At 46.0% G+C, this 11,985-nt stretch overlaps 1 protein-coding gene across 1 annotated transcript in view; it reads left to right on the top strand.

The window, feature by feature from the left end:
- Positions 1–699: 699 nt before the first annotated feature.
- The window catches only part of RAB3B (RAB3B, member RAS oncogene family), a 141,836-nt gene continuing 130,550 nt past the window's right edge, over positions 700–11,985 (top strand). Inside the window, exon 1 of the mRNA XM_075320085.1 lies at positions 700–905. The gene's annotated coding sequence lies outside the window, so the exon portion shown is untranslated. The remainder of the gene's footprint in view (positions 906–11,985) is intronic.

Here is an 11,985-nt window from a genome sequence, read left to right as displayed (position 1 = left end):
TTCCAATTGTCCCAAAAATATTTTTAGCGCCAAATACATTTAAATAAACAAAAAATATTAAAAATACATGTGTCCATACATGTCTGATATTGAGGAACATTCAGGACACCCCAGAGCACAGTAGATGAGTCCTGTTCAATTCTTCGGATTTCGGCAGGATTGGCCCCCCATCTATTGGGTATAGGGGTATCCTAACTTCCCTGATACCAAATGTTAGTGGCAAAGAGGGGGCAGATATTTAGATTTTAATACTCCTGATTTTTTTTAGCTCATTGGAAAGTAGCTATTGGATTAGTTACTTTACGGTAAATAAGAAAATATTGGTCAGCTCTAGTAAGGAAGAACAATCGAATTGGTAATAATAGTTTTGTAACCAGAGATATAATATTAACGATATGGATGCAACTATGGCCAATTTAAAGGGAAGGAAGTGTTGTTACTAAATCTGTAGCTTAATAATAAAATAAAGTATTGCTTTTCACTTCCTTTTACCCCTGTTTGGTTTCTGTGCACTTGTCTTTTACCAGAAAGCACGAGTCATCACAGCAAGATTTACAGTGCCCGGTCACCAAGGGGTTAATGCATGCTCTCCCTCCGGGATGCAGACTGGGCTCCAGGACACGCCCTTCTGACGTCATGACAGCTGGTCACGCCCAGAAGTGTTTGGTCCTTTTAAACCTGAGCTGATTATATTTGCAGGGAGGGAGGGAAGGAAGAGGGGGGATTTAAACCAGAGAGAATGGAAAGTTGTGTACAAGACAATGGCCAGAGCTGAGAGCTGCTGCTGAGAGCCTGGCAGCTGGGGAAGAAGTGACAGCAGGGAAAAAGAGGGGGCAGAAGAAGAAGAAGGGGTGTGAAGAGTTAACAGGGGCTGTAAGGAATCAGGTGCCTCACTGGAGACAGAGGTAAGGAAGTTCTGAGACATCTTCTGTTCCCTAACTTCTAGCTGATTGGCTTTGGTGGCATTAAAAAGTGTCATTTAGTGGCTGGGACCTGTAGTGCTGCCACAGAATCTGCAGTCTTATTGATGTATTACACACATATATATATATATATATATATATATATATATATATATATATATATATATATATATTGTGTGTATGTATATATATATATATATATTTTTTTAATTTTATTTATTGCTGTTGTTTCCTATGTTTATCCTCCTCCTCCCTCGTGTCTCAGATCAGCTTGTATGTAACCTCTAAGGAAATTGCCTCATGTTTACTTTTGCTACCACCTGGGTTCTGTATTTTCAGCAGGTTAATGATGGGTTAATCGCACTTATCGTAATGTGAGCATTGACAGATTGGAGCGATGAACTAATCCTATAGATATCGTGATATTCTACTGTACACTAGATATTGTCTCCTCCTGTGCTGTCTGTGCCTTGTATTGTTCATGATTATTGTACTTGTTTTTAATAGTTTCTAATATATATATATATAATTACACTATGGAATAAATAATATAGGATATATATTATATATGCAGCGTGTATATAAATATATATATATATATATATATATACGTGTGTGTGTGTGTGTGTGTATATATATAAAATATATGTGTGTGTGTGTATATGTATGTATTTATATTATATATATATATATTTTTTTTTTATTTTTTTTTTTAGTGGCTCAGTGGTTAGCACTGCAGTCTTGCAGCGCTGGGGTCCTGGGTTCAAATCCCACCAGGGACAACATCTGCAAGGAGTTTGTATGTTCTCCGTGGGTTTCCTCTGGGTTCTCCGGGTTCTCCAGTTTCATCCCACAATCCAAAAACATACTGATAGGGAATTTAGATTGTGAGCCCCAATGGGGACATTGATGCCAATGTATGTAAAGCGCTGTGGAATTAATAGCGCCATATAACTGAATAAATATTATATTATTACTATATCATTTTGTGAGGTTACTGTTAGGAGCGGACCAGGTACTGATGATGATGAGGTGCATATAGGGCTGTCCTGTATGCTCCAACTTCTTAAAGGGGGTCACACAAACAGATCTCCGTGTATTTTAACATTCGAGTTTGGTTTTTTAACCAGGGTATATATCGGGTAACTAAGCAAAGCGCTTTGCTTAGTTACCCGATATTTACCCTGGCTACGTGTGCAGGGAGCCAGCGCTGGCAGCCTGTAAGCAGCGTACACTGGTAACCAGGGTAAATATCGGGTAACCAAGCAAATCACCGATATTTACCCTGGTTACCACCGTACGCTGCTTAAACAGAGTCGGTGCTCGTTGGCCTCCTGCAGTGCGGTCGCTGATACGTCACAAAACCTGTGACGTTTCAGCGATCTCGCTAGCGAGATCGCTATGTGTAACAGGGGCTTACCAGTTATACAGAGCTCATGAATATGCTGGATCAACTGGCAGCACGCCAAGTAGTCCTGTAATGATAATCTCCTGCTGATTAATCAGTGATTTTTATTAAAACTAAATTAAGCAGCCGGTAAGTGACACATCACTGGAATCGGGGGTTCCGTCCCTACGTTATGCTGCTCTCAGCAGACCTGGTGACAGATTCCCTTCTCATAGACTGTAATGGCAGAGTCTGACCGTTAAGCGTATGAGAATAGGACAAGTTCTGAGTTTTACTGACCTGATTTTGTAACTTGTGAGCGTATGGATGAATGAAACTCTATTTGTCAATGTGCTGTATAAGAAAAATAAAACCGCACGCCATCCGTTTTTTCACAGATGCCACACATACCATTATAACCTATGGGACTGTTCACATGTCGTTGTTTTTACACCAGCCATGTGACCGTGCGATGCATATGGAGGTATCCTTTTTTTTTCTGGCAGCACAGATGACAAGGGCCAATACAAGTCTGTGTCCTCAAAAAACACATATAGCCCACGGATGCCATCAGTGTACAATCCGTGTGCTTTACGTGTTTAACACTGAAAGTATAGGAGAAGCGTTGTAATATATTTCCACAAGGAAAAAACACTGATAATACCAGTAACGACTTTTCCCGTACGTGTTTTATACTCCCGTGTGGTGGGGACCGGACATGGCCTCCTCTGTCCCTCAGGATCATGTACTTTGCAGGAACAGAAGAGTAAACCATTGATGCAGAAGTGTTTCTCTATTCCTATGTAATACCGGATGTACCTGCATACAGCGCCGCACCTCCGGGGACCCAGCTGTTTAATGCGTGTGATTGGCCGGATGTTGGATAAATGGATGATGGGACGTGTGTCGATGTGACCTCTTGTGCAGGGAGCTGCAGCACAGACACATTAAATTTACATGGGGCTGGCGGGAGTTCCCTGCACAGAATGGCAACAAGAAGATTTTGGTACTAAATCAGCTCTGAGGCTCCCTTAGGCTACATTCACACGACCGTCCCGTTTTTGCGGTCCGCAAAAAAACGGTCCTGTTTTTTCACGGATGTATCAGTGTGATTTCTGTTCCGTATACGGACCGTGTGTCATCCATGTGTCATCCGTGTGCCTTTCATTTTTTTTGCGAACCGCAAAACACGGAATCAGCTACTATATATATTATAATAGATAATTAGATGGATAGATAGATAGATATAGATAGAGTGAGTGAGTGATGGAGGGATGGATGGAGGGATGGATGGAGGGAGGGATGGATGGAGGGAGGGATGGATGGAGGGAGGGATAGAGGGAGGGATGGATAGAGGGAGGGATATAGGGAGGGAGGGATAGATGGATGGATAGAGGGATGGATGGATAGAGGGATGGATGGATGGAGGGATGGATAGAGGGATGGATGGATAGAGGGATGGATGGATAGATGGATGGAGGGAGGGAGGGATGGATGGGAGGGATGGATAGAGGGATGGATGGATAGAGGGATAGATGGATAGAGGGAGGTATGGAGGGAGGGATGGATGGATGGATGGATAGATAGAGGGAGGGATGGATAGAGGGAGGGATGGATAGAGGGGGGGAGGGATGGATGGATGGAGGGAGGGATGGATGGATGGATAGAAGGAGGGATGGATGGATGGATAGAGGGAGAGAGAGATGGATGGATGGATAGAGGGATGGATGGATGGATAGAGGGAGGGATGGATGGATAGAGGGAGGGATGGATGGATAGAGGGAGGGATGGATGGATGGCTAGAGGGAGGGATGGATGGATGGCTAGAGGGAGGGATGGATGGAGAGAGGGATGGATGGATGCATAGAGGGATGGATGGATGGATAGAGGGAGGGATGGATGGATGGATAGAGGGATGGAGAGAGGGAGGGATGGAGAGAGAGATGGAGAGAGGGAGGGATGGAGAGAGGGATGGATGGATGGATAGAGGGATGGATGGATGGATGGATAGAGGGATGGATGGATGGATGGATGGATATAGGGATGGATGGATGGCTATAGGGATGGATAGAGGGAGGGATGGATAGAGGCATGGATGGATGGATAGAGGGAGGGAGGGATGGATGGATAGAGGGATGGATGGAAGGATGGATAGAGGGATGGATAGAGGGAGGGAAGGATGGATGGATAGAAGTAGGGATGGATGGATAGAGGGAGGTAGGGATGGATGGATGGATAGAGGGAGGGAGGGATGGATAGAGGGAGGGAGAGATGGATGGATAGAGGGAGGGATGGATGGATGGATAGAGGGATGGATGGATGGATAGAGGGATGGAGAGAGGGAGGGATGGATGGATGGAGAGAGGGAGGGAGGGATGGATAGAGGGAGGGATGGAGAGAGGGAGGGATGGAGAGAGGGAGGGATAGAGGGATAAATAGAGGAATGAATGAATGAATGGAGGGATTGATAGATAATAGATGAGAAAGACATATATAATGTCCCACTCCCCAGCATTTTGCAATCTTGCACCCTTTAGTGCCTTTCATGTGGCACTAAAACGTACTTAGCCTTGTAATTAGCCAAAAAATAAATAAGTAATTTAAAAAAAAAAGCAAAACGTGTGGTCCCCCCTATTTTTTTGTAGTCTGCTCAGGTAAAGCAGACAGCTGCAGCCTGCAGACTACAGCTGGCAGCTTCACCTTGGCTGGTAATCCAAAACAGAGGGCACCCCACGCTGTTATTTTAAATTAAATAAATTTAAAACAAAAAACGTGATGTCCCCCCTAAATTGGATCACCAGCCAAGGTAAAGCAGACAGCTGTGGTCTGGTATTCTCAAGGTAGGGAGGTCCGCGGTTCTTGGGCCCTCCCCAGCCTAAGAATAGCAGGCCGCAGCCGCCCCAGAAGTGGCGCATCCATTAGATGTGCCAATCCTCGTGCTTTGACCCAGCTCATCCCGATGCCCTGGTGTGGTGGCAAACGGGGTAATATATGGGGTTGATAATACCCGATGTGTAATGTCACCCGGCATCAAGCCCTGGGGTTACTGATGTCACAGCATCCAACAGATACCTGACATCATTACCGAGTCAGTAATAAAAAAAAAAAAAAGTACACGACAAACACATTTTTATTTGAAAAAACACTCCCCAACACATTCATAGTCTTTAAGGTTGAAGGGAGACTCTAAGTCCATCTAGTTCATTCCCTCTTTCGCCAATTTATTGAAAAGAAAAAAACAAATCTGGGTCCGGGGTAATCCAATAAGGCGGTCCCATGGCGATCCATACTCACTGTTCCAGTCAATGAAGAACAGAATGTTCCCCATTGACTGGGAGAGCAGTGCAGTGACCTGAGCTAACATCATGAGGTCAGCCCAGGTCACTGCAGGGTATGACCAGCGCTGACTTCAGGAGGTTAGCGAGGTACATTACTGATGGAAGCCGCTGCACTCCTGACATCAGCGCTTGTCACTGAGTTCCATGCCTGCTGCGTTCTCAGATCACCTCTTGCAAGCGGCCCGTGACGTCACTGCTAGTCACAGTCTCGGGCCGCCCGTGAGAGGTGATGTTAGAACACGGCTGTCAGTGACGAGCGCTGACATCAGGAGTGCAGGAGTTCATCACCGCAGGTAGTGAACTCTACTAACCTCCTGATGGCAACGCTCATCATCCCCGCGGCTGCTCGAACTGCAGTGCGGGCAGCCGCGGGACTTCCGGGGGAGTGGGACATAGACTGTAGGGGCACCCGACGGAGGTCACATGGAGATTTTGCGGGGCCATTGACTTGTATTGAGTCACGGTCCGTTATTATGTTCCATAATAACGGAACGGACATACGGCATCCGATGTGTTTTTTTTCTGTAGGATCGGATGCACACGGAAGTGCTACCATGTGCCATTCCACCCTACACAAAAGACATTGAAAAGATGGTCCTGTCCGTGGGTCCGCAAAAAAACAGGAACTGACCAGGACAAACGGAACGGTCATGTGAATGAGCCTTAAATTCTCAGCATTTTGGGGTCCCAGAATAATAATCATAGAGTAATGGCATTTCCTAACTATTTGGCATCATTTTGAATGATAGCCCCTACTCCCTTTAATTTAAAGGGAACCTGTCAACCAATAGTACTGTGCAGCATGAATCCAAGAGCGGCTCCTGCATCATAAAATTATCCATGTTTTACTAAAGTTGTGGTTCTGGACAAGGTCATTAGTCCAGGATGCAGGTCCCATCTGCCCAGCTATAGTGACAGGTCTCTGCCCTGCACAAACATAGGAGGGACGTGTCAGTGTTACATCTTGCACATTGGCGTATTCTATGGATATGAGGTCAATGTCTGCTATTGTAGGCATTGAGGTCCGCATCCATTTTATAAATGGGTTCCTGTATTACAATTGAAAAATGGTCTTGAGGATGCAACCATGCAGTAAAGGTGACTCAGTGGTGACTTACAACAGAAATTTATTTTACCCACACACAAGAGTAGTGGTGGTACGGTATGATCAGGGTACAGCAAAAGGGATTACAAAAGAACAGATGAATACACAGCAAGAGATATACAAGTTCTAGATGCAATATTTGTATCCTTAGTTTCCAACAACTCTATGCAACGGATGTTCCCAAAGTGAATTTAGTCTCCATCTCTGTCAGGGAAACGTCAGGGTTAGCCCGAGCTTTGTCACAATCTCCCTGCCCTTAAATATTTCAATCTATCAACACTAAAGCGGGCTTTACACGCAACGACATCGCTAACGAGATGTCGTTGGGGTCACAGAATTCGTGACGCACATCCGGCCTCGTTAGTGACGTTGTTGGATGTGAAACGCAGGAACGACCGTTAACGATCAAAAATACTCACCATATCGTTGATCGTTGACACGTCGTCCTAATCCCAAATATCGTTGCTTTTGCAGGACGCAGGTGGTTCGTCATTCCAGCGGCAGCACACATCGCTATGTGTGACATCGCAGGGATGAGGAACATCACCGTACCTGCGGCCGCCGGCATTGAGGAAGGAAGTAGGTGGGCGGGATGTTCGGCCCGCTCATTTCCGCCCCTCCACTTCTATTGGGCGGCTGCTTAGTGACGCCGCTGTGACGCCAAACGAACCGCCCCCTTAGAAAGGAGGCGGTTTGCCAGCCACAGCGACGTCGCTAACAGAGAACAATAGAGGAAAATAGGGTTTTTTTGAGCCGCGCCAATGATCACTTCTCAGGTATTCAGATTAATGGATCTTTATTTTGCACAGGTCTACGCGTTTCTGAAGTCTCAGCTCCCTTCCTCAGGACCATCAGGCATAAGAACACATCAAATCACAAAGAGATTTGATGTGTTCTTATGCCTGATGGTCCTGAGGAAGGGAGCTGAGACTCCAGAAACGCGTAGACCTGTGCAAAATAAAGATCCATTAATCTGAATACCTGAGAAATGATCATTGGCGTGGCTCAAAAAAACCCTATTTTCCTCTATTGTTCTCTGTTATCTGCAGTCTGGGTTGCTGCTGCCTTGATCAAAACTTTCCATGCCTGCATAGTAGTTGTGACTTTCACAACTTCACTTGGTGAGTATTACTGCTCCCTGTCTCTACCCCATGTGTTATTGGGGTAAAACCCTATTGCGCTTCTTCTCCACAGCTTTTTACTCAACAGCGACGTCGCTAGGCAGGTTAGTCCGTGTAACGGGTGTTAGCGATGTTGTGCGCCACGCGCAGCGATTTGCCTGTGACGCACAACCGACGGGGGAGGGTGCTTTCACCAGCGACATCGCTAGCGATGTCGCTGTGTGTAAAGCCCGCTTTAGGCTCCAGCGGGACTACAGTACAGCCCGCTGAACCACACGTCCAGTTTTAGTGGGTAACTCCCCTTATGTAGTACTTTACATCTGGACAAGAGGCAACCGTCCGGCTCACTCAAGTCTTCTACTGGAAATGGTATTCTGTCTTTGGTTTTCTGTCTTCAGTATTCGGTCTTCGGTCCCTCCTGAAGATAATCGTTGGTATTCGGTTTTCAAGTTACTCCTGAAGTAAATGGTCAGTCTTCAGGTTCCAGCAGGACTATATTACAACCTGCCAAACTGCACATCCAGTTTTATTGGGTAACTCCTCTTATGTAGTACTTTACAGCTGGACAACAAGCAACGGCCCGGCTCACTCAAGTCTTCTACTGGAAACGGTATTCTGTCTTTGTTGTTCAGTCTTCAGTATTCGATCTTCAGGTTTCTCGTGAAGTCGATAGTCGGAATTCCATCTTCGAGTTCCTTTCTAAGGGGTACTTTGCACGCTCCGACATCGCTAGCCGATGCTGGCGATGCCGAGCGCGACAGTCCCTGCCCCCGTCGCACATGCGATATCTTGTGATAGCTGCCGTAGCGAACATTATCGCTACAGCAGCTTTACACGCACTTACCTGCCCTGCGACGTCGCTCTGGCCGGCGACCCGCCTCCTTCCTAAGGGGGCGGGTCGTGCGGCGTCACAGCGACGTCACACGGCAGGCGGCCAATAGAAGCGGAGTGGCGGAGATGAGTGGGATGTAAACATCCCGCCCACCTCCTTCTTTCCGCATAGCCGGTGGAGGCAGGTAAGGAAATGTTCCTCGCTCCTGCGGCTTCATACACAGCGATGTGTGCTGCCACAGGAACGAGAAACAACATTGTATCTCCTATTGGTTCGACATTATGAAAATGTCCGACGCTACACAGATCACCGATTTACGACGCTTTTGCGATCGTTTATCAGCGCATCTAGGCTTTACACGTTGCGACGTCGTTACCGGCGCCGGATGTGCGTCACTTTTGATTTGACCCCGACGATATTGCAGTAGCGATGTCGCAACGTGCAAAGTAACCCTAAGTGTGGGTTACTCAGGCCTTCTCCAAGGTCAGTTCTCTCCTTAGTATGTCTACAGTAGCGGCAGGTATCTGGGGCCGCTTTCCTGTTCACATATCTGCTTCTTTCCAAATCTTGGCACCAACTTCTCTTCTTCTTTGTCATCAAATTCTTTTATATTTTGTAGCTGTTACCCAGATGTCACCTGACCCGGAATTCCCTTCAAACTCGTACCTCAAGGAAACGCACTCTCCATTCTTGAGTTCCTACCTGTTCTATCCAACCAGCAGATGGCGATATTTACTGGCAAATACTATGATGGTTGCATGCATTTTCTGTACACCACCCCCTTATACAATGGCAGTAAACAAAATAATGGTGGGGAATGAGAGTTCAAAAAATGTCATACATGCACAATCGTATATTCTTCACTGGAGAATTGAGAAGGAGGACCTTTTTTCTCAGGATAAATGCATGTCCACATCTATCAAACTGTGACGCCCCAGGGGCTGTGGGGTACTCGGTCCCAGGCATGCGGTGCACAGTGGGAAACAGTCGTAGTCGCGGCCGTGGCCCGGTACCGTGGCCCTTGGGGTGCCAGCCCTCAGAAAAAGGGGTGAAAAATAAAAGTAAAAGGGAAAGTAAAAATAAAAGTTCTCGACTTGCGTTATGCGGCCAGGTTATTGGGGCCACCACTGCAGGGTTCTGCTGGGGCTGATGGAGCAGTGCAGCATAGGTGTTTTGGGCCCTCCGCAAGCAGGGACAGGCCCCAGCAGTGAATGATGGATTGTAGTGGGGAACCGTCTGTGTAAGTGCATGGGGCGATAAGGAAACAATCCACACCAGTATTGCAGTTTCAACTTGCCTTGCTTTACTTGTAGCTGGTACCTTGACCCGCGGGTGCCGGTTACAGGTGTTCCCGCTCCCCTTGTTCTCCGTGCCAGCTGTTCATTGCTTGCCAAAATACAGGTAGGAGGGTGGATGGTGGCTCTCTGTCTAGGAATGAATGCGTAAGTAAAGCTTCCTGAAATGAGACCAATAATATTAATGTAGTGGTTTGTGCGTACTGCGCCAGCATCATTACTATAAGTCTTGCATTTGATTTGCAAAATAATATATCTCAATAGGTAACCCTATGGACCTCACCAAACGGCCCCTTGTATCTCATCTTTAAGGACCTATATTAGTGTTACATTATGGGGTAGAGATATTGGGGGAGGGGGAAATAATTTCAGGTGTCACTATAGATCGGAAGGACTGAAAAAGAGAATTTTTCAGTAGAAGAAAACCCTTTGAAGAATTAATATTTTCCAACAGTTTTAATTTCTAGAAAAGGTTCGAAAATTGGCAGAATGTTGGAAAGTCAAACCCAACAACAGTTGACAAAAATGTCAATGTCTCAATAACTATGGGGAGATAAGGTTAACGTTTGGAACACCATTCTAAGTCTGAACTGGGTGCAAAAACCTAAAAAAAATCACTATGGGGAGATAAGGTTTTTTTAGTTTTTTTTTTAGGTTTTTTTAGGTTTTTTTAGTTTTTTTTTATTAGGTTTTTGCACCCAGTTCAGACTTAGAATGGTGTTCCAAACGTTATTCCTTAATGTCTCAATAACTGTCCTGTGTCCTTGAGCATCAATTACAGCTGACAATGACCTCTCCTGCTGGTCACAAGTGGAGTTATTGTCTGCGAAGGTATCCTGCTCTTCTTGAAGAGCGGCCCTCAGGTGATTGAGGTTCTGTGGTACAGAGTTATGACTTCTACATGGTGACTCAGCTGACCCCATAGGTTTTCTATGGGATTCAGGTCTGGAGAAACTGCAGGCCGCTCCATTTGAGGTACTCCATTGATGTGACCTCGATGGGCTGGAGCATTGTCGTCCATTAAGATAAAAGTAGGCTTGTGTTCTTCATGCAAGGACACAATGACTGGATTAATGATGCTATTCCAGTAGTAGGGGCTGTCTCTCTACCATTCCCAAAGTGTAGGGCATTTCTGTATTGACTAAACACTCCGGTCCACACTGTAACACCACCAAAGGCTCATCTGGTGACCTCAGTTGCTGATGTGTAGCATGCTACTTGACGTCTCCAACAATGCTGGCAGTCATCATTTCTGCTCAGTGTGAGTCGACTTTCATCAGTGACTAGCACCAAGGCTCACTGGTCACTCATCCAGAGTAGATGACCCCTGTGCCTGGTGGTGCGGTCAGGGACCCTTGCAGATAGTCTTGCACGCAGACCATGCTAATATAAACGGTTTTGAATCGTCTGACATGACACTTGGTGCCTCTCACCTTCCTTAAATGTGTCTGGAGTTGTGTGGCTTTGCTGGCGGTTTTGCGTTAGCGTTAGCGGTGGCTCCAAAACCATCGTGGTTTGTTTGTTTCCCCCCCCCTATGATTTAACCTGTTACTGGCGATCTGCCCGAGGAATGAACATGCTACTTCTTTTAACAGTTTCACGGTTTCTGAACCCTGAAGCTGTTCCTTACAGGTGTTTATATAAGCAGCTGATGCCCTTTACTTATTAAAACTTGCCATGTGTACACAGCAGTCACTGATAAATGTGTTTGCCTTGGTTTGCACGTGTAATATTCCATCATAAGTGACTCTGTACCATCCTATTTTTCGCTTTTCACTTCCTGCGGGTGATTAGCTCGCGAGCATTTCATCCTCCCATCTGGTGTCTGTAGAACTGGATTTACCTTTTAGTCTGTTGCTCGGTAAGAAGCTATTATATAGGTTTATCTGGCCTTGTTCACAAAGGGACCAATTGTGGTCATGGAACACATCGGGAGATGGAGCGTGGAGTTTTTCTTCTCACTGACGACATATGAATCCATCCT

Source organism: Anomaloglossus baeobatrachus, chromosome 8 (assembly GCF_048569485.1).
Source record: "Anomaloglossus baeobatrachus isolate aAnoBae1 chromosome 8, aAnoBae1.hap1, whole genome shotgun sequence".
NCBI lineage: Eukaryota > Metazoa > Chordata > Amphibia > Anura > Aromobatidae > Anomaloglossus > Anomaloglossus baeobatrachus.
This window is presented reverse-complemented; position numbering and strand designations above follow the sequence as displayed.